This window comes from Symphalangus syndactylus, chromosome 5, assembly GCF_028878055.3.
Source record: "Symphalangus syndactylus isolate Jambi chromosome 5, NHGRI_mSymSyn1-v2.1_pri, whole genome shotgun sequence".
Taxonomy (NCBI): Eukaryota; Metazoa; Chordata; class Mammalia; order Primates; family Hylobatidae; genus Symphalangus; species Symphalangus syndactylus.
This window is the reverse complement of record NC_072427.2, coordinates 43,782,047-43,803,127: the sequence shown is the minus strand read 5'-3', so window position 1 is coordinate 43,803,127 and position 21,081 is coordinate 43,782,047. Positions and strand designations below refer to the sequence as shown.

Below are 21,081 nucleotides of genomic sequence, written 5' to 3'. Positions count from 1 at the left end.
CCAGTCAGAGTAGGGGCGCCTCTTGCCTTTCCCCCAACCCCCCCGCCTCTGGCTGGTTGAACTTCTTTGGATGTTTTTCTAGTGTATATTTTCACCCTCTAATTTTATTAGTGAGGAAAGAAGATAAAAGCCTCTTGTGTCTTTCATGAAGCTCTTGAAATTGTCCCTCCTACAGAGCAAGGCTACAGCCACCCACTGACTTCCCACTTTCTGACCGTCCCCCAACTTCTGTGTTCCCCTCTGGATCTCTTCCTCCCTGCAAAAGTCAAACAGCAGTTCTGTGTTTTGGATATGAGTGGTGAGAACTGTTCTTGTTAATTGACAGGTCTTTATTTCCTGATTTATTTCTCTATTTCACTTAGCTTGTAAATCTGAAATGATGTAGAAAGCATAAAAGTTTGATTCTAGGGAAGCCTAGCCACCAAGAAGGTACCTTGTTTCCTTGTTACCTTTTGTTAATGCGATGTGAGTGCATTTTTAAGAGTTAATCTGGAGAAATGCAAATGAAAACGACAATGAGATACCATCTCACGCCAGTTAGAATGACGATCATTAAAAAGTCAGGGAACAGGCTGGCGCAGTGCCTCACGCCTGTAATCCCAGCACTTGGCGACGCCGAGACGGGCGGATCACGAGGTCAGGAGATCGAGACCATCCTGGCTAACACGGTGAAACACCGTCTCTACTAAAAATACACAAAAAATTAGCTGGGCCTAGTGGCGGGTGCCTGTAGTCCCAGCTACTCGGGAGGCTGAGGCAGGACAATGGCGTGAACCTGGGAGGCGGAGCTTGCAGTGAGCTGAGATTGCGCCACTGCACTGCAGCCTGGGCGACAGAGTGAGACTCCGTCTCAAAGAAACAAAAAACAAAAGCCAGGAAACAACAGATGCTGGAGAGGATGTGGAAAAATAGGAATGCTTTTACACTGTTGGTGGGAATGAAATTAGTTCAGCCGTTGTGGAAGACAGTGTGGCAATTCCTCAAGGATCTAGAACTAGAAATAGCATTTGACCCAGCAATCCCATCACTGGGTATATGCAAAGGATTATAAATCATGCTACTATAAAGACACACGCACACGTATGTTTATTGTGGCGCTATTCACAATAGCGAAGACTTGGAACCAACCCAAATGTCCATCAGTGATATACTGGATTAAGAAAATGTGGCACATATACACCATGGAATACTATGCAGCCATAAAAAAGGATGAGTTCATGTCCTTTGCAGGGACATGGATGAAGCTGGAAACCATCATTCTCAGCAAACTATCGCAAGGACAGAAAACCAAACACTACATGTTCTCATAGGTGGGAATTGAACAATGAGAACACTTGGACACAGGAAGTGGAATATCACACACTCGGGCCTGTTGTGGGGTCGGGGGAGTGGGGAGGGATAGCATTAGGAGATATATCTAATGTAAATGATGAGTTGATGGGTGCAGCAAACCAACATGACACATGTATACCTATGTATCAAACCTGCACATTGTGCACATGTACCCTAGAACTTAAAGTATATTTAAAAAAAAAGTTAATCTGACACCTGACTTGTGAGAGGTAATTAGCCAGAAGTGTTCTTCAGTGTACTAGGGTACCCAAATACTTTTTTTGAAATTAAATGATTGCAAAAAATTTTGGTGTTGTCGGGTGATGAATCACTTTTATCCTTGTTCATGTTAGCAGCCAACTATCGGGCATTCTTGAAATGCTCATTTTAAATGCAAATTCTTTGTGCAATTAGGAGGAAAATGAAATTGTTCTGGCTCCTAGCACTCACTCTGCATTTTTGCCATTCCTTCTGATGGCTGAGGGGAGGGCTCATGACTAAATCACTCAGCATCTTTATGATGATTTCGGATTTGTACTTGCTGAGAGCAAACTTTGCCCTGGGATGTTAGCACTCTGTGCCCATGGGCACTATGGGATGCATGTGTGATTACTCAGAGTTTTCGCTAGTCTTTTCTCCCCCTTAAATGATCTTTAGATTTCCTCTCTCATTTGCTGTAATGGATGATGCATGTACTTGGGAAACTTGTGGTGAGCGCGTTTTTTTGTTTGTTTTTTGTTTTTAAGGCAAATGAAATATGCTAAGCCCTTTAGCTCTTCTACTTGGCAGCAGCAGTATATGCTGTTTTCTTTTAGCCTTGGGAGATTCCTCTGGTTCTCTCTCTTTGCTGGGAGTTATCACTTACTCTCCGGTTGGCCTAGCCCCCCTATCCCAGCTTGCCACCTGGAGAATCCGTGGCTTGGTGTGTGATGGAGATAATGGGATTCCTGTGCAGTGCGGCTGGGGAAGTGGTTCTGTCTCCGACTCTTTCAGAGAACGAGTGTGATGATAATTGTATGGAGGCAGTTAAAACCGTAATCCTCTCCCCTAGTCAGGCCAGTTATATTCCTTTTCCTGAACGTGAAAATTTTACATGTAAAACAGTCTCTGTGTTCTGTCGTTCTCAAAACTACCGGGTTGTGTGTGGAGGGGTTTAGCCTCTCAGCTAAGTTGTTGTCTTCCATGGAGCTGTGTAAACAGCTAGAGGCAGTGGAGAAGGTTTTGGGAATGGCAAGGTGGTAGCACGTTTTCTCTATCCACGAAACGATGGCTTTAATACTAAGTCTGTCCGCTAAGATAGGGTAGTGAGCTGATTTTACGGTTGCAAAGTATTATGAAAATGGAAAATTCTTAATGTACATTGAACGCAGTTGCAGCTGTGCTTTTTTCTTTTAATTTTATTGTAAAGCATTTTTTTTCTCTTCTGCTTACGCATTTCTGCAGAGCAGAACATAGAATTGGAAATGAAGCTTCCATGTCTGTCCTTAGTTCGTTAACTGAATAGAATCATAGGTTTTAGGGTTGGAAGGAGTTTGTAGAGTCCAGGAACTCCTTGTGTCTCATTCCTGTGGACTGGGAGGTCGCAAGGGACTGGCGTGGTGGCTGGTGATAAGGAGAAAGAAGTTGCTTTTAGCATTGCTCCCTTTTCCAGAGGAAAGTGATGGGGCTTTGAGAGAACTGGTGGGAAATGCCCCCTGATCAGGGGAGGTATGATGAGAGGCAGCGGCTGCCAGCCTGGAGAGCAGCCGTACTTTAAGCCCTGGAGAATTAATGGTTGAACTCAGTCTAGGGGTTGCAAAACCTCCGAAACAGGCCAACCTCTCTGTTTAGTGACAATGAACCAGAGACCCAGGAAGGTCCGGTAGTATGTCCGGACCGAGGAGCCTATCAGAGAACGAACTAGGACTCGTGACTTTGTTCCAGTCTTCTTCCTACTTCCTGCAGTTTAGGCTTTCTCAGTCCTCAGCACTGTTGCCATCTGGGGCTGGATGATTCTTTGTTGTGTGGGGGCTGGCCTGTGCATCGTAGGGTGTTTAGCAGCATCCCTGGCCTCTCTACCCAGTAGGTGCCACTAGCATCCCCACCCCCTTTCAGGTGTGACAGCCAAAAATGTCTCCAGACATTGCCAAATGTTCCCTGTGGGGTAAAATTGCTCCTTGTTGAGAACCATTGCTTTAGAGGACTTATGATGCCCCTGGGAATTTGTAAACATAGCTTTTATATTAGCATGATCCCTTTTCTCCCTTTGCTTTGGAATATGAAATGCACAGCTAAGATATTTAGTATTTACTATAGCCCTTCCAGTAGGTAACTCTGGCTGAAAGCCTGTTAACAGGAAAGTGGTCAACACAGTTCTGAATTAAACCGCCTTGTGTTTGGGTTGACAGTTTTCCCCTAAGGAGATTTGATTTTGGTTTTATTTTCAGATTTGGGATGCTGATGATACTGGCTCTGACTTGTCTCCACTAAGCAGCTTGTACTTTAAATTTTTGCAAATGGCTGTGAATGGGGACAAAGTGCCCAGTGGGTGGGGAAGTTGGCAAAATATTCCAAAAGCCAATGAGATTTGGGCATTCTGAAAGCCAGTGAAGAATTAGCCCTCCGTTTTGTGAGCCTTGCCTCAAGCTTGGGGAAGGACACTCACCAACCTAAGCCTCCCTCAATATAGAGATGTGTGGGCAGATTTTAAAGTTGACCATTGCCTTATGAGTTGCAGAATGGCTGTGGGTGCCTGTGAACTGGATGGATGTAAAGTGGCAAAGAGCCCTATACCAGGAGGCCAGAGACCTGGGTTCTGTGCCTCAGCCTGCCTCCAAGTCTTTTGGTCAGGTCACCAAACATAATTGAGCAGTAGGTTATTGTCAGTACGAGAAGGAGAGAGACAAAATTTTTGCCTCCCAGATAGGGGTGAAGTGCTACGTGGTGAGCCTGGATTTGTGAAACCACAGGATAAACCTAAGACATCTTATTGGAGCCTTAATTTTACTCAGGTAATATGGAAGACAAAAGATTATTTTTAAGGCCGGCTGTGGTGGCTCACGCCTGTAATCCCAGCACTTTGGGAGGTCAAGGTGGGTGGATCACCTGAGGTCAGGAGTTCGAGACCAGCCTGGCCAACATGGCAAAACCTCGTCTCTACTAAAAATACAAAATTACCCGGGCATGGTGGTACATGCCTGTAATCCCAGCTACTCGAGAGGCTGAGGCAGGAGAATCGCCAAGAGATAGAGGTTGCAGTGAGCTGAGATCGCGCCATTGCACTCCAGCATGGGTGACAGAGTGAGACTCTATCTCAAAAAAAAAATTAGTGTGAAAATAAGCATGCACATATTGAATAATTGCAAAATTTGCATGACGTGAATTTAAGCTAGAATACAGAACTTCATAAAGGAAGGAAACCTCAGACTTGCTGTGAATGGCTTCCCTAGTGTCAGGTGGCCCACCCCTTTAGTCCTTTGTGGAGTTTTGGCCAGATTATTTTATAATCCCGGCTGGGCCAGATCTTCAAAGTTCCTTCTGCATCTAAAATTTCCGATTGGAGCAGAAAAGACACATCCTTGGTGTAGTCTTGGGTAAGTTCACACACTTATCACCAGGCAGAGCTTTAGTAAGAATAAACAACAATAATAAAGGTTGTCTAGATTTTAATAATCCAGACACTTAAGTTTTCCTTCCGTTCTTTTGGTGTAAACTGGAAAACCGTGGCCTTCTATTCTGGAGTGAGCCCATAACCGAAAATGAAAAGAGAGCAGGCCTCATTTTGGTGTGGGACCCTCAGAGCTTAAGCATTGCCACCTAAGAGTTGACCTAACCTAGGAAATGAGCCAGAGGGGGATAGCATGCTGATTTAAACTTCTTTGAAATGCCTGTAACAGAATGATGACAAGGGTGTTGGCTGTGGGGTCCATGTGAAAGTTAAACTACTGACATCCCCCGCACAGCTGGGATTTACTAAGCTGGGGAAAGCTAAGAATTTAAGACACTCCAGCCAGTCAGTTTTTATTTCTGAAATTATTTAACGTTACAAAGGAGTTGTCGGCAGGGTGCGGTGGCTCACGCCTGTAATCCCAGCACTTTGGGAGGCCAAGGCAGGCAGATCACAGGGTCAGGAGATTGAGACCATCCTGACCAACAAGGTGAAACCCCGTCTGTACTAAAAATACAAAAAATTAGCCGGGCGTGGTGGCAGGTGCCTGTAGTCCCAGCTACTTTGGAGGCTGAGGCAGGAGAATGGTGTGAACCTGGGAGGCGGAGCTTGCAGTGAGCCGAGATTGCGCCACTGCACTCCAGCCTGGGCTACAGAGCGAGACTCCGTCTCAAAAAAAAAAATAAATAAATAAATAAATAAATATACAAAGGAGTTGTCTTTTGATGTTGATGTTCATGACATTTCTTTAGAAATGAATGTCAAAGGCTTCAGACAGGGATGCTCATTTCCATGCTGTTTTCTTGAGAGAGATAAGGCCAGGGCCTGGCAGGTGAGCAGAAGAACACCTATGAATACAGCAGTTGTCCAGAAAACGGCTGCTGTAACCATTTGTCCACAATTTACCTTATGTGAGATGACTTTTCTATATGATGTAATAAAGATAATTTATAATGTTTTCATGAAGGCAGGAGTAGGTGGTAGGGGGGTTTTTCTTTGTCTTTTCTTGGCGTGTGATTGAAACAGAGCTTGGACTAAATGAGAAACATTTGTGTTGGAAAAAAGATTCCAGAAGCTTCTGGACTAGAGTCAAAAATTGCTTCCTTATTTTATTGTGAGCATGTAAGCAGACTTCTCATCTAAGACAAGTGTTAAGAACATTGCCATTTCTGTCTGTTCATGAGCAGATGCATTTTCTGACCTAGGGAACTGTCTACATTGTAGACCAGATAGCACACACAGTGAATCAGAAGAAAAAGTGTGTGAGTTGATCTGTCTCAAAAGAAATACATGGCTTTTGTGTGGATTTATAAATTTGGTTCTTTTCACAATGCTGCTTACCCAAAAGCTGTTCTTTATAAAGAAAAGTGTGCCCGTGCATTTTGAAGTCCCAAGCTTTTTTAAATTGGCCCCAGAGGAATGCTGGAGTTTGCAGAGGAAGACTAGTTGTTCTGCCATTGGGAAATAGGGCCTGAATGGATGGAGCAATGTGACTGAATACTTTGTGTTGGTGGAGTGTGCAAAGAAAAACTCTCCTCTTGTTCAGGCTGCTTGTGTGCTTGGCTTGATTCTGGAGTTGGCGCTCTTGAGAGCCACCCACAAGCACCCTTAAAGCACTAACACACAGGCAATTCCTAAGTGGATGCCTAATGAAGGAAATATTTTAATCCCTTTGCTCTTACTGACTCTCTTCTAGCTAAAGTCTGTAGTTTAAAAAAGCAAAAGCCAAATTAAGAATACAGAACCCACTCCTCAATATGTCACCTTCTTCCAAAGTAAAACATCCCGGTGGATTTTGCCATCTTTCCTGAGCTCAAGATGGGCATGGCTCTTGCGTGTGGGTGTGTGTTTGTGTGGGGGTGTGTGTGTGAGAGAGAGAGAGAGAGAGAGAGAGAGCACATGCACATGTAAGTCCAGCATGCTTCGTGATTGACTCAAAACAATAGCTTTATAGGGAAACCATTGCTAAGAGCTCAGGAAAAGTAAAGGCCTGCCAATTCCAGAAGGACAAAGGGTTTCAGCAACTAACATGGGAACAAAATGATCTCATGCCCCTTTCCCACTGAGACTGCACACAAGTGGGATCCTTCTCAAATTCTGAGGGCTCACTTATAGACACAGTCAGTGTTTCCAACCCATGGGACCCATTCGGGAGGATGGCCAAACCAGGAAACAGATTCCAGAGGTAGCTCTTTGATGTTTAACCCAGACAGTCGACCTACCCAGGCTCCTCAGCCAAGGAGGGGCTGAAACTCTTCAGTAAGGGTAACGAGACCCTGGCTTATGCTCAGGCATTAGTCACTACATCCAATGGCGAGTTCCCTTAAGTCAAAGGCCTGGGCCAGGGCTGACAGTGGACCTTTGATAACAGCTCTGCATCTCTGGGGCGCCAGGCTGCCAAACTTGAATTCCTAGTGACTCACACTAGCTGGCCCTTCACAGGCCTCAGAGAACATGGGCAGGAAGAGGCCACAGGCTCCAGGCCTCCTGATGCCCCTGCCCCCAGCAGCCCTAAGAGTGGCCTGGAGCAGGTGCTGGGGAGGTGAGAATGGTATGCAGTTCTCAAGTGGCAGGTGAGATCCGCATGCAGGAGCTCTGGGACAGTCCCCAGCCACTGCCTTTGTTACCCACCGAGCCAGTGCAGGCACTGTGCTGGGAGAGAAAGGTGAGGGCATCTTTGAAGGCCTAAAAGTTTGGCGACACCTCCCTGCAGACAATAGTAATTGTACTTTCAGTATCCTTGGAGACAGAACATATCAAGACAAAAAGGTTATCGAGGGAATTCATATTTCATTAGTCATAGTAGCCCTTATATACATTTTAAAAACAGCAAAATATAATTCTGGGACATTGCTAATTTGTTCTATAGACAATACTTGACATATATATGAAGGATCTCTTGAATAAGTGACACAACATGATAAAACTCCTCTGTTTTGTTCCAAACTGGGGTTAGGGTGGGGGTAAAAACAAACACAAGTCTGGGCATGGTGGCTTACACCTGTAATCGCAGCACTTTGGGAGGCTGAGGCAGGAGGATGGCTTGAGCCCAGGAGTTCCAGAAGAGCCTGAGCAACATGGTGAAACCCCGCCTCTACAAAAAATTAGCTGGGCATGATGGCGTGTGCCTGTAGTCCCAGCTACTCGGGGGACTGAGAGGTGGGAGGATCACTTGAGCCCAGGAGGTCGAGGTCGAGGCTGCAGTGAGTCGAGATCACGCCACTGCACTCCAGCTTGGGCAGCAGAATGTGATCCTGCCTCAAAACAAAACACAAATTTTTTGCCATACTTAGAGGCAGTGCTGTTTGTAAGAAACTTTAGGTCGTATATGAAGGTAAGAGTATGTTTTTGAAATAAGCTGTAACCTGTGTCACCTCCCAAGTTTGGGTGGGCTCCAGTGTGCTACCCCAGCTGCACCCTGTATGCGCCTCTCCTGCATCTTTGCATGGCCCTTACAGGGAAGTCCCCTCCACTGGCCCCTTCATACTGCTCTGGGATTTTCTGTTCCCTTGTCTCTGTCAAACAAGAGTTCCCTGAGGGCCAGAACTACCCTTTCCTGCTGACACCGCAAGCCCATATCTGGGGCTGGCACCCAAGAGTGTTATGCTATGGAGGATCTGGAGGTAACTGAGATGAAAGATAACAGTTGGTTTGGGGAAGGGTGAGGTTGGCCCTCTTCCCTGAGAGGCCAGCTTAATTCAGTGATTTCACATTCGGGTTTGAAAACTCAGGACTGTAATAAAGACACAAGACAAATTCAACAGTCTTCCCAAAGGCTGCACGCAGGTGCACAGCCCGGCCTCCCTCATCAGTCAGTCAGATGGCAGGAGGATGGGGGGCAGAGGCAGAGGGATTCCTTCTTTCTTGCGCCCAGCAGTGATGGAAATGCAGTGGTGCATTTCCTGCCTCTTTTCTTCCTTCTCCCCTGCGCTTGACATTCCCCACCGCATTCAGAATAAAGTTACAATATCTTACCTTGGGATAGGAGGCCCGTCAGACTTAGATGCTCATCCTATTTCCCCTGATTCAGCTCCTGTTCCCACCTTTCCCATGCACCCACCCCCATATGAGTCAGTCCCAAGGACTGATGTCTGAGAATCTCCTCACCCCACCACATCCTGCATTGTATTCACCCACTTTGGGGTCTGTGTCCAAGTCATTTTTTCCAGGACCCCTCCGCACACCACCAATCTGATCTCTTTCTTCCCCCAAACCCAGATCACATGGCCCCAGCCTTTGAGATGACTCCTTGTATCTTCCTCATCTTTGTCCCGTGGTGGGAACCCTCATGCCAGAGGGCTCCTTCTGTGTGCCTTTCACCCACGCTAATGTGAATTCCTGATAGGCAGGGATGTGGCTCCCTTCGCCTCTGGACCCTAGACAGCATCTGGCACAAAGCTTAGCAAACAGTGAGGACTCAAATAGGCGCTTCTCCCGTGCTTCAGCCCTGCACTGAGTATGGGGTGTGGGCCATCCAAAACGGGGTTCAAATGTTGCTTGACGTCATGGTGTCAATTTTTGGCTATTGTAACTAAAACATAAAAATGACAGCTTTGTTAACTAGTGAGATTTACCAAAAAAAGTCTTTTTGGATGACATACCCTTGTTCAAATGATTAGGAAAGGAGTGTGCCTTCCTCATTTGGTCAACATAGTAGTGGTGAGTGTGGGAAGGGTTAGGAATTGAGACACACTGATCATGCCCCTATAGCCTTTACCTATTTCTCGGACCAACGGATGACTTGAGCATTCTTTGAATGAGCAGAATTCCCCTGAGGAAGGTAAACTGACCGTGAGTGAGGTGCTTGGAGGAGGAGAGGCAAGGAAGCCAGGCCTCTGTGTGCAGCTGAGGAAGGGGGTGGCCCAGGGTTCCTCCTAAGTCTGTGGCAGTGTCTGGTTCTTTGCTCCTTTCTCAGCTGTCAAAGGTGCCTTAATGAGACTGTTCCTGGTCACAGAATGTGCCACAGGAAATAGGCCTGCAGGGTGTGTAAGAGGAGAGACCAGTGGGTTTGCAGAAACCTGACACTGGCTTTTCCCAGACTAGGAGGCAGCCTCAGAGGTCAGCGTGGCATTAGCCCTGAGCACAGGACTGTCCCAGGGCATAGACTTTTAAAAATGAAAGTGTATTTATAGATGGTGGCCCTGGGAACAGAACTTCCAACTGTTCCTTGTCAGGCCCCACCCCTTCACAGCTCTGGGCTCACTTCAGTTTTATTGGTGTGTCTTAAAATGAGGTTGGGAATAACACTGAGGATAATGCTTGGAGGTCCCTGTCACTAACACAAAACTGTCTTTTTTTTTTTTTTTTTAAGTGCTCGATTTCCATATACATACAGAAGAGTATGCAAAATGTAGGTGTAATTTAAAGAGTAACATGAACATCTGCGGAGTCAACAACCAGGTTACAAGTACCTTAGAAGTCCTTCCCATCTCAACTTTTAATTTTAACTGATCTTTGCTTTTCGTAGTTGCACTACCTATGTATGCATTCCTAAACAATGTACGCTTTTGCTTATTGTTCTTATTTTCAAAAATTGAGTACAAAGCACAAACCTGTGTTTGTAAGGGAAGGTTCCTACTGAAAACTACTAAGTGAAGAATCCTAGCAGAAGCAGAGGGCTTCAATAGTTGTGTGAGCTCAAAGGTCATACTTCTCTTTCATCAATGCTACAAGAAGCCGGTTTCCTCACTGGATCCTGCTCTTCCTGTGCATCCCTTTGTAATTGGGGTTGCCATTCACAACTGCATTTACAAAGGAGTTGTACGGGGCCAGGCGTGGTGGCTCACGCCTGTAATCCCAGCACTTTGGGAGGCGGAGGCAGGTGCATCACCTGAGGTCAGGAGTTCGAGACCAGCCTGCCCAAAGTGGTTAAACCTGTTTTTACTAAAAATACAAAAATTAGCCAGGTGTGGTGGTGTTCACCTGTAACCCCAGCTACTTGGGAGGCTGAGGCAGGAAAATCGGTTGAACCCCGGAGGCGGAAGTTGCAGTGAGCCCAGACATGCGCCATTGCGCTCCAACCTGGGTAACGAGCAAAACTCTGTACTAAAAACAAAACAAAACAGAACAAACAAAGGAATTGTACAGCATTCAGAGAGACTTATAAAAGAGGATTCCTTTTAACATGTTAATTTAGCAGGGGTCCTAAACCTGAGGTTCAGAAAAGAAATTTCAGAGGGCTTATGAATCCCTTGAAACTGAAGGCATAATTGTCTCTGTGTTCTCCTTTTTGAGTGAAAGCGTCTATCATTCTCAGAGGAATTTGTCACCCCTCCTCCACCCCTTTTTCACTCAATAAGAATAAGGGATAATATGGGCCAGTCTCGGTGGCACATGCCTATAATCCCAGTGCTTTGGGAGGCTGAGGTGAGAGGATTGCTTGAGCCTGGGAGTTTGAGACCGACATAGTGAGACCCTGTCTCTACAAAAAATAAAATAATAAAATAATTAGCCAGGTGTGGCAGTGCATGCCTGTAGTCCTAGCTACTCGGGAGGCTGAGATGGGAGGATCACTTGAGCCAGGAGTTTGAGGCCGCAGTGAGCTATGATTGCACCATTGTCCTCCAGCCAGGACGGAAGAGTGCGACCCTGTCTCAAAAAAGAAAAAGGAATAACGTGGAGGTTATGGTAGTGTTTCGTTTTTTAAATGGACTCTGAGGCTGTTGACGATTCCTTGAAATATGTTTGGTTTGCTTGTGTCTGAGTCTTCATTGGCTTCTCACGTTTGAGAGTGAAAGGAAAATGAGCTGTAGGTTAGATTCTGGGCTGTCCCAGGTGGAATCCTTGACCATGCTGTGGGTGGCCTTGCAGCCTTTGCCTGTTCTCTGAAATCTGCATCTCACTCTCTTGACCCAGAGTAACTAGAGTGCTAATGGAAAAAAAAAAAGTTGGACTGGTTGCTGTAGTTTCAAAACAAATGACCTCACTGCCTGAGTTCTACGCTATGCAAAAGAAACCCTAATTTTTGCCTTATAAATAATAATGGACCTTTGGGGAAATAGAGCCAAATACCCATTTAGTGAGGGTGGGGTATTTGGCTCTGTTTCCCTGAAGAATCATTTAACGATTTGTCATTGCTGAAGCTTACTCCCTAGAAACAGAATGCAACCACTGTGACACCAACTTAGTAATTATTTCCTAAGAGATATGGTAATTTAAATTTATAATGACTGACTTTCATGTCTTCAAGTTAAGAAAATAAACTTTGTATAAGCCGACTTAATGGGAACAATTTTCAGTTCCGTTCCAAAAGTGTAACAGAGTTTTTGAATTTTTTAGCTGAAGGACACCTGAGTTTTGTCACACTTCTCATTTTATGGATGAGTTGACTGAAGATCTGCAAAGTTAGGTGTGATCTGCTCGAGGTTGCGTTGATGTGTCAGGGCTAACTGAAACCAGAATGCAGGGGAAAGAGGCAATTATTTGAATGATTATATTTAAATTAATAACCCACCAACCTTTAAAATGCATGATTTTTTGTGGTCTCCAAGCATTTCCTGGGATGGGTTCTGGTCTTGGGTCGGTAAGCCTGATGTATGGAACAAGAGCTTTTCTTCTTGTTCTTATTCTTTATATCTCATAAATTCAGATTTTTGAAAAAAAGTTTTTCAGTTTCCCTCTACAATTTTTAGATTTTCTTCCCCTGCTCAAATGTGAACAGTTCTTTCTTGAACTTTGTTTTTGATGAAAACCAGGAGTTTCAGTTTGGCTGGTGCAAGTCATTGGGGATTAAGGAGAGAGAACTGGGGGCATGGTTAAGATCTGGAACTGCAGGCTGCTTTGTCACTTCAGTTAGGAGTCAGACAGAGTAAGAATAACATTTGGTTTAGAAACGGAGTTTTATTAGAGAGGTAATTTACAGGTAAAATGTAAGTTTTATAGACTTGATTCTGCAATTCTATTCCTGGCCTTGCCATTCCTCACTGCTGATTTAGGGCAAGGCCTATCTTCTGAGTCTTGACTTTTCTCATCTGTGAAAAGAGGGGCTTAGGCCTGAGTATTTCCAAGGACCCTTGGCAGCCATATGACTGGACTCCACGGTGGGATATTTGCAGAGAAGCTTCTCTGGAGCTGCTGCCTGTGGGCTGGCACCAAAACTGGAGGCAGAGGGTGCCAGCTGTGTTGCTGCACAGAGCCTCAAGAGCGTGAACCCTGTGTGGCATTTTTCCCTCTTCCTGCTTTGTCACCTGAACCCCAGCAGTGTTGTTCAGTGCCAGGAGGATGTTGCTCACCCGCTGACACGGCTACCTGCACTGACACATGTCATTTGTGTCTTCTCTGCCAGTGCGCTGCTGCAGGGTGACATCTGGACTGGCCTCCTTGTCCCTCGGATGCTCAGCTGCCCAGAAGTTTCTGGATCAACTTGTTGAAAACCATGAGTAATCTTCATTTCTATTTCATAAGCAGCTCTAGACCTGTGGCATCTCCAGCCAGGTCTGGCTGATGGACTCCTGCCCTCTGTGGCCAGCCTCTCTCACACCCAACTCCAAGAGCCTGGAAGATGGCAGCAGGGACTCCATACGGGGCCCTTCTGTTGCCCCCAGCAGTCATAATGGTTTTGGGGCCTTCTGAATGTACACTTCTTGGAGATCTTGTTCCATCACCAGAGCCAAACCCTACGAGTCCTGATTCTCTTCTTTGGCAGTTAGGGGAGTTTTGACCACTTTCCTGTCTTTCACTTTGCTCCAGCCACACTGGCCTGCCTTTACTGGCCTTCGAGAAAGCACCCGCTTTATAGTGGCAGATGCAGGTGCCATTTCCTCTGTCCAACATCCTCTTGCCTGGCATGTACTTTCTCATCCATCATGTCTCATCCTAATGCCACCCCCTTTAGAGATGCTTATCTGACTACCTTGTTTCAGTGTCTTCCTCCATCCCCAGGTATGCATCCTCTTTCTCTCTCTGATCCTTCTGTGTGTCTGTCTTTGCACTTACAACAGGTTAGATCTCTTTAGTCGTTAGTAGACTGCCTATTCATCCATTCATTCAACAAATATTTCTTGAGTATTTACTGTGCACCAGTAGCTGAGATAGGCACATTCTGTGCTGTCTAGAAACTTACAATCCATGAAGAAAGATGAGATCAAGTAAAAGCCTAAGTGAACTGTCATGCTATTTGGGCAGATTGCTTTGTTCTAATTACTCTAAGGCATCCTGGGCATCTTGTTAAAACACAGATCCTAACTCAGTAGGTCTGGGTGGGCCTGAAAGTCTGCATTTCTAACAAGATACAGGCAATGCTGCTGCCTTCTAGACCACACTTGGAGAAGTAAGGCTGTAAGCTTTTTGATGAAAATAAGACTTGTCCTGGAGTGTGACTCTTGCTGAACTCCCTGGGTGGATGTGGGTAAAGTTACTGGAGACCCTCAGGGTTTTGTCTGGCCTTGGAGTCTCTTCCAGCTGCAGGAGACTGAGTGGTCTGAGACGTGAGCCTGATTGAACAGTAGGGGAACCTGTTACCATCACCTGCATCTGTGTGCTTGTCCTCCTTAAGGTTATCATAGGTTGTAGGTTTGTCCATTGAAGCCTCTGTTAAATATTATGCTTTTCACATTCACTTGGTGGAATCCTATGGGCTCTCTCTGCAGGGTGTGTTCTGTATAAGTCAGCATTTCTGAAAATACTGAGGGTGTTTGGTTTTTAAGAGCAGACTGTATCTGCTGGGCCCATGGGGCACTTGCAGTGAGATGTTGAGAAAGGAGACCATACTGGAAGCTGGGGACTGGGGCAGAAACCTTCGAGCAGGTAGACTGAGGGCAGGTCGGATGCAGGGCGCTGCTGTCAAAGGAGAGCCTTGGGTCCAAGCAGCAACTTGGCCCCAGGGTTGTGCTCCTGATACTGGCAGGGCGGGGGTGAGGGGGGGTGCAGGCTCAACATTGTCCAGCTGCTGCAGTAGACCTCAGAAACGTTGCTTTACTTTCACAAGCAGCTAAATTGATTCTCACCCTGAATAGTTAACAGCTCTAACAGCATTCTCGGAGTACTTCCAGTGTCCTAGGCCTTGGGCTAAGTGTGTGGCACACCTTCTTGTAACTTAACCCTCCCTGCAGCCCAGGAGGCAGGTGCAGCGCCTGATTTACAGAGGACGGAACTGAAGGAACTCACCCTGTGGGTCACACAGCGAGAGTGTGCAGTCGGGATCCAGCCTGGACTGTCAGACCTCACGTGGAGCTCCTTCTCTTGCTTTTAACCCCTGCATTATGACTCGAAGTGGGATTTTACGGCTGGTGGTGAGATGGGGTCGCTTATTATTTGCAGCCTAGGTTATTTGTTACTTTCTTCTTTTTACCCACCCTCAGCATAGACCCAGATAGGACCCTCCCCTATATGGCAACTTTAAAATGTTGCTTCTATAGCACTGTGGCTCCTTGAGGTGGGGGAGAAACTTGGACAGTGTGGGGACAGACATGAACAGGGAAGAGAGAAAGTGTGTGTTCATTTTGGAGGCAGACTTCTTGTCTACCTCTGCCTACCTCCGCCAGGCTCAACCAGAACAGCTCTCCAGGGGGACTCGATTGTTTGTGGTAATCTGGAGAGCCAGTGCCAAGACCTAGTCCTTGAGGGCTCAGGCTGGGAGGTAGGAGGTGAGGGGTGGGTTAGGGGTTGATTCAGTGTGTTCTGATGACTGTTTTCTTGCCACTCAGTGGGATTTCTATGTCAAAGACGATTTCCAAGTGACCTCGCTCTGGTCAGAGTTATTTCGTCCATTCTGTATTAGATACGCAGTTCTAGTGTCTTACGTGTTTTAAATTTTCATTAGGCTTCTCAACTTTTGGCTTCATGTATGTGCTTAGTTCTGGGCTGGGCCAAGCCACCCACCAAATGCAGAATTAAATTGAACCTACTTAGCCTGGCTTCCATGGCCAGGTATGTGTTGCAGTTCTTATGTTTTAGGCAATGGCAGATGGGAAACATGCTATAACTTTTGTGTTACAAAGTCTGTTCCAAAATCCATGCGTATACCTCCTTTCTGGAATGCTGGGATGTCCATCTAGTGACAGGATCAAATCAGATCTTAAAAGCAGCTCCTTCTTGCTTCTTTAGACTTAGTGGGGCTGAGCTTGTCTTTCCATCTAGTCAAGCCTCTGGAGCTTGAGGGAGCTGGATTCAAATCCCAGCTCTGGAACATGATAACCTTGTGCCTGTGTGCTTTACCTGGGCCTCAGTTTCTCATATAGGCACCAAGGACTGGTACCCTCTATTCTCTGGGCTTATTTCCTCAACAGTAAAGGCAGGAGATGATTTTATTTTGCAGGATTGTTTTAGAGCTATGCCCTTAGACTGGTGTGTACTTACCCTGGCTACGCATCCTTCAAGGACTGTCTGAAGTGTCCCCTTCCACTTGCGTCTGGCTGATCCCCTCTAATCGAGCACTTTCCCATTGTCCGAAGCAAACTTCTTTGTCTTTATTTTTGTTTTTTTCTGAGACAGAGTCTTTCTCTGTCACCCAGGCTGGAGTGCAGTGGCACAGTTTTGGCCCACTGCAACCTCCACCTCCTAGGTTCAAGCAATTCTCCTGCCTCAGCCTCCTAAGTAGCTGAGATTACAGGCATGCACCACCACACCTGGCTAATTTTGTATTTTTAGTAGCGACGGAGTTTTACCATGTTGGCCAGGCTGGTATTGAATTCCTGACCCCAAGTGATCTGCTTGCCTTGGCCTCCCAAAGTGCTGGGATTACAGGTGTGAGCCACCGTGCCCGGCCTTCTTTGTCTTTAGACAGTGAGCCCCTTGAGGGCGGGGACTGTCCTTCATCCTTGTGTCCCAGGGCCCAGCACAGGACTGTGAGCTCGATAAACATCTGTTAAATGAACTCAACAAAGTAATTCCCTTCTTCATTTGCTTGCCTAAAGCCAGCTTATCTGAAGAGTTACTAATAGGCACCACTGGTGAATACTTGAGCAAACCCAGGAGTGGCGATGGTGGGCCAGTTGGTCTCCTGTCATTGCAAGCCTCCTAATGAAAAGTCAGCAGGTGTTTCCTTGTCTTCTGTGGACTTCAGGAGTGACTGTCTCTCTGGGGTCTTCAGTTATTTGAGTAAAGGGGGAGAGCAGGTGGGTGGAAGATGTTGGATGAGTGTCTTAAGAAGTGTCTGCTCCTTCCTATAACAGATTTTGTTTATATATCTTATTTATTTATTGTTGTTATTTTGAGACAGAGTCTCACTCTGTTGCCCAGGCTGGAGTGCAGTGGCGCGATCTCGGCTCACTGCAACCTCTGCCTCCTGGGTTCAAGCGATTCTCCAGCCTCAACTTCCCGGGTAGCTGGGAGTATAGGCGCCCGCCACCATGCCTGGCTAATTTTTGTATTTTTATTAGAGACAGAGTTTCACCATGTTAGCCATGGTTGGCCAGGCTGATCTCGAACTTCTGGCCTCAACTGATCCAGCCGCCTCGGCCTCCCAAAGTGCTGGGATTACAGACGTGAGCCACGGTGCCCGGCCTATATTTCTTTAAAGTGTCTTCTTATTTTACAAAGTTAGAGAAGTAATTTACAGCCTGTTGATATGTTTAAAAATAAGACAAAGAAGTAAACATTTATAAAAGGGACAGCAGCTTTTTCCATAGTAGTCTTCATCACTCTGGTAACCTGCCAGTGCTTCCAGTCTTCTGGTCCTGCGTTGCATGCCCTGCGTTACCACGCTTGGGACTCTCTTCCCTCATTGTGCTGGGATGTACTTTTTTTTCTTTTTTTGAAGAAGTCACAATGTAATATAAATTTTAGATGGCCAGAGACACAAGCCCTTTCCCTTTCTGATACTGTGCTAAAGTGTTCAGACCTTTCCTGCATTGCTTTCTTTGCTTCCTGGCTCTGCCTCAAGGTGGGATTCTGTCAGTCTCCCCTCATTTGAAATGTCCCCACCCCAGAGCTAGCACTATTCACAGGGCAGTTGGGATGAGGGGCACACAAGAATTTTACCTGCAGCCTGTGGCTGAGTACCCATACGTAACCCCATTCCAACGAACTAGGCTGTTTTTTCGTTTTATTACCTTGTCTGAAATTATGAGTCCATAGAGACGTCCAATCACAATTCTCTTCCTCATTTGGGATGCTGAAGGGCATGTTTCTCTTCATTAAAAAGCATGAGTTTTCTAATGAAAGGAATGATTTAACTGAGAAGTTGCAAGTTGTTCTTTTTTCTTTTTTTTTTCTCTTGCTGAGAGAGTCTCACCTGGCTTAAAAACAACAAACTATTAATGTTAACCACATTTGCTTTTTGTGAGAAGGAAAAGTATTTTCAAGGTGGTATCAGAACTGTATATTACACAAAACACTTATGACCCCCTGTGTGTGAGAAAGTATGTGTATGTTTTTTATTTATTTTTTGAGACAGGTTTCAGTCCATCACCCAGCTCACTGCAGTCGTGAACTCTTAGACACAAACGATCGTCCTGCCTCAGCTTCTTGAGTAGCTGAAACTACAGGCACATGCCACCATGCCTAGCTAGTTTTTTATTTTTTGTAGATACAGGGTCACACCATGATGCCCAGGTTGGTCTAGAACTCTGGGCTCACATGATCCTCCCACCTCAGTCTCCCAAAGTGCTGGGATTACAGGCGTGAGCCTCTACACCCAGCCAAAAAAGTGCTTTTTTTTAAACGAAAATAATATTGTTCTATATAATGCATTTAAAAAACTAATATAGATGTTTATTTCTAATACAAATTTATTCCATATTTAAAGACTACATATTATTTTTCTTTTTCTTTCTTTCTTTTTTTTTTTTTTTTTTTTTAAGACGGAGTCTCTCTCTGTTGCCAGGCTGAAGTGCAATGCCGTGATCTCAGCTCACTGCAACCTCCGCCTCCTGGGTTCAGGCGATTCTCCTGCCTCAGCCTCCCGAGTAGCTGGGATTACAGGCACCTGCCACCATGCCTGGCTAATTTTTGTATTTTTAGTAGAGATGGAATTTCACCATGTTGGCCAGGCTGGTCTCGAACTCCTGACCTCAGGCGGTCCGCCCGCCTCAGCCTCCCAAAGTTCTGGGATTATAGGAGTGAGCCACTGCACCTGGCTATTTCTTTATATTAATTGTTACATATTGTTTTTATATAAAAAGATAAATTATGTAACCACTCATTCTTCTGTTCCTGGGTGTCCCCCACCCCTTGCAATATATAAAAACGTATTGCATTGCACATGTCTGTAATGCCACACTGTAGACCCTTATGGGCAATTCTATAGAATTTCAAGGTCAAAGGATATGCTCCTTTAAAAATGTCCCTTTTAAAAGATGATAGAATTGGCCAGGCGCGGTGGCTTATGCCTGTAATCCCAGCACTTTGGGAGGCCGAGGCAGGTGGATCACCTGAGGTTGAGAGTTCGAGACCAGCCTGACCAACATGGAGAAACCCCGTCTCTACTAGAAATACAAAATTAGCCGGGCATGGTGGTGCATGCCTGTAATCCCAGCTACTCACGAGGCTGAGGCAGGAGAATCGCTTGAACCGGGGAGGCAGAGGTTGTGGTGAGCCGAGATCGTGCCATTGCACTTCAGCCTGGGCAACAAGAGTAAAATGCCGTCTCAAAATAAATAAATAAATAAATAAATAAATAAATAAATAAAAAATAAATAAAGATAGAATTTACATCTCCAACCATGAGGGCCCTCATTAGCACAGAATATTGTTAATCTTTAAACTTTTTTTTTTTTGCCATTTTAGAAGCAAAATAAATACAAAAGAGTTAAAAAAAATGGCTGTTTCAGATCTGAGAATTCATAGGGCTTCGAAGTCTTCTAACCTGCAGACCCAGTGGTGGCCAGGGTGCAATTTCTGGTCTTGTGGTTCAAACTTCATGGCCTCATTGTGGGGTTTCCCTGGACTTCCCCAGCCCTCCCTGAGGGCTCCTCTTTCTGCATCCCTCCTGTTCTTGTTGTATCCAGGGTGCTTGGTGTTGACAGATGCTCAGGAGCGACCCCTTCTTGTGCAGGTGTGAATGAGAGCAAAGATGGGTATCAGTGGGAGACTGCTCCTAGTCTGGGCCTACAGCAGCCCTGCCTGTCTTTCTTGCCCAGTTCCCTTCCTCTATTCTTGCTCAGAGGGAAGCTCCTTTGCTGGCTTGCTGTGGTCATCCTGGTCTGTCTGCATTAGCTGGGATCTCTTAGGCCCCAAGAACTACTCTGATGTTTGTAGGAAGCACATTTCTTCATGGCAGAGTCACAGCCCTTCTCTGTCATTCTGCAGGCATCTGTGGCAGATCTTGCATTTAGCAGGAATGGACAATGACAGGATTATAAAAGGCTGATAAGATTCCCTGCAGGGTGAGCTCTGCTGACCTGGCTACCCACAACAGGCTGCTTCCTTCTGTGTTGTAGCCAGCACCCTGGCTGGCCCATTCCTGTACCAAGGTGCTTAGAACAGATCTCTTTCTGGCCAGAACCATTTCTAGTGCAAGTTCTTGGTTTAATTGTGCTGTTTCCTTTAAAAATGATGTTCTGTATCTCTGGATTGATCTCTCAGACAGCCAGCCTCTGTTTTAAGTATGTGAAATGCAAATCATCAAAAGCAATTGCTGCTCTTTTTTCTGGGTCTACCTTGGGCCGCCTTGACCTCCTTCCTCTGGAATCGCTCTCCTGGTGGGTATATTCTCTCCAGCTGTTGGTAGACATAAGCAGTAGGAGCTCCAGGGAGCTATACCTAATGCTAAATGACGAGTTAATGGGTGCAGCAAAACAACATGGCACATGGATACATATGTAACAAACCTGCACATTGTGCACATGTACCCTAAAACCTAAAGTATAATAATAATAAATAATAATAATAATCATAATGAATAAAGAAAAAAAAAAAAGAAGTAGGAGCTCCAGATAGGCTCCACTCTAAAACAAACCATCTTGATAAAAGCTATGAGTCTGGGCATGGGTCTTATTAGTTGGGACAGTAGCTGTCTCCCCCAGATGTTTTGTTCAATGGAAGCATTTCAATGATAAAAATACCTTCAAACTCCCTTCTGAGAGCGGAGGCAATCAGTTAAGTAGCTCCTGCTGTGTAGCTGGAGCAAGCCACCACACCCGTGGATTACATTTGGCAGCGTGTCTTTGGCCAGCTGCATGCCTCCCAGCAGATAAAAGGGCAGTGCCTAGAGAAGATGTTAGGGA

General features: G+C 45.7%; 1 protein-coding gene across 3 annotated transcripts in view; it reads left to right on the top strand.

The window, feature by feature from the left end:
• The window catches only part of TLN2 (talin 2), a 463,814-nt gene that overhangs the window by 73,053 nt on the left and 369,680 nt on the right, over window positions 1-21,081 (top strand). The window lies entirely within an intron of this gene.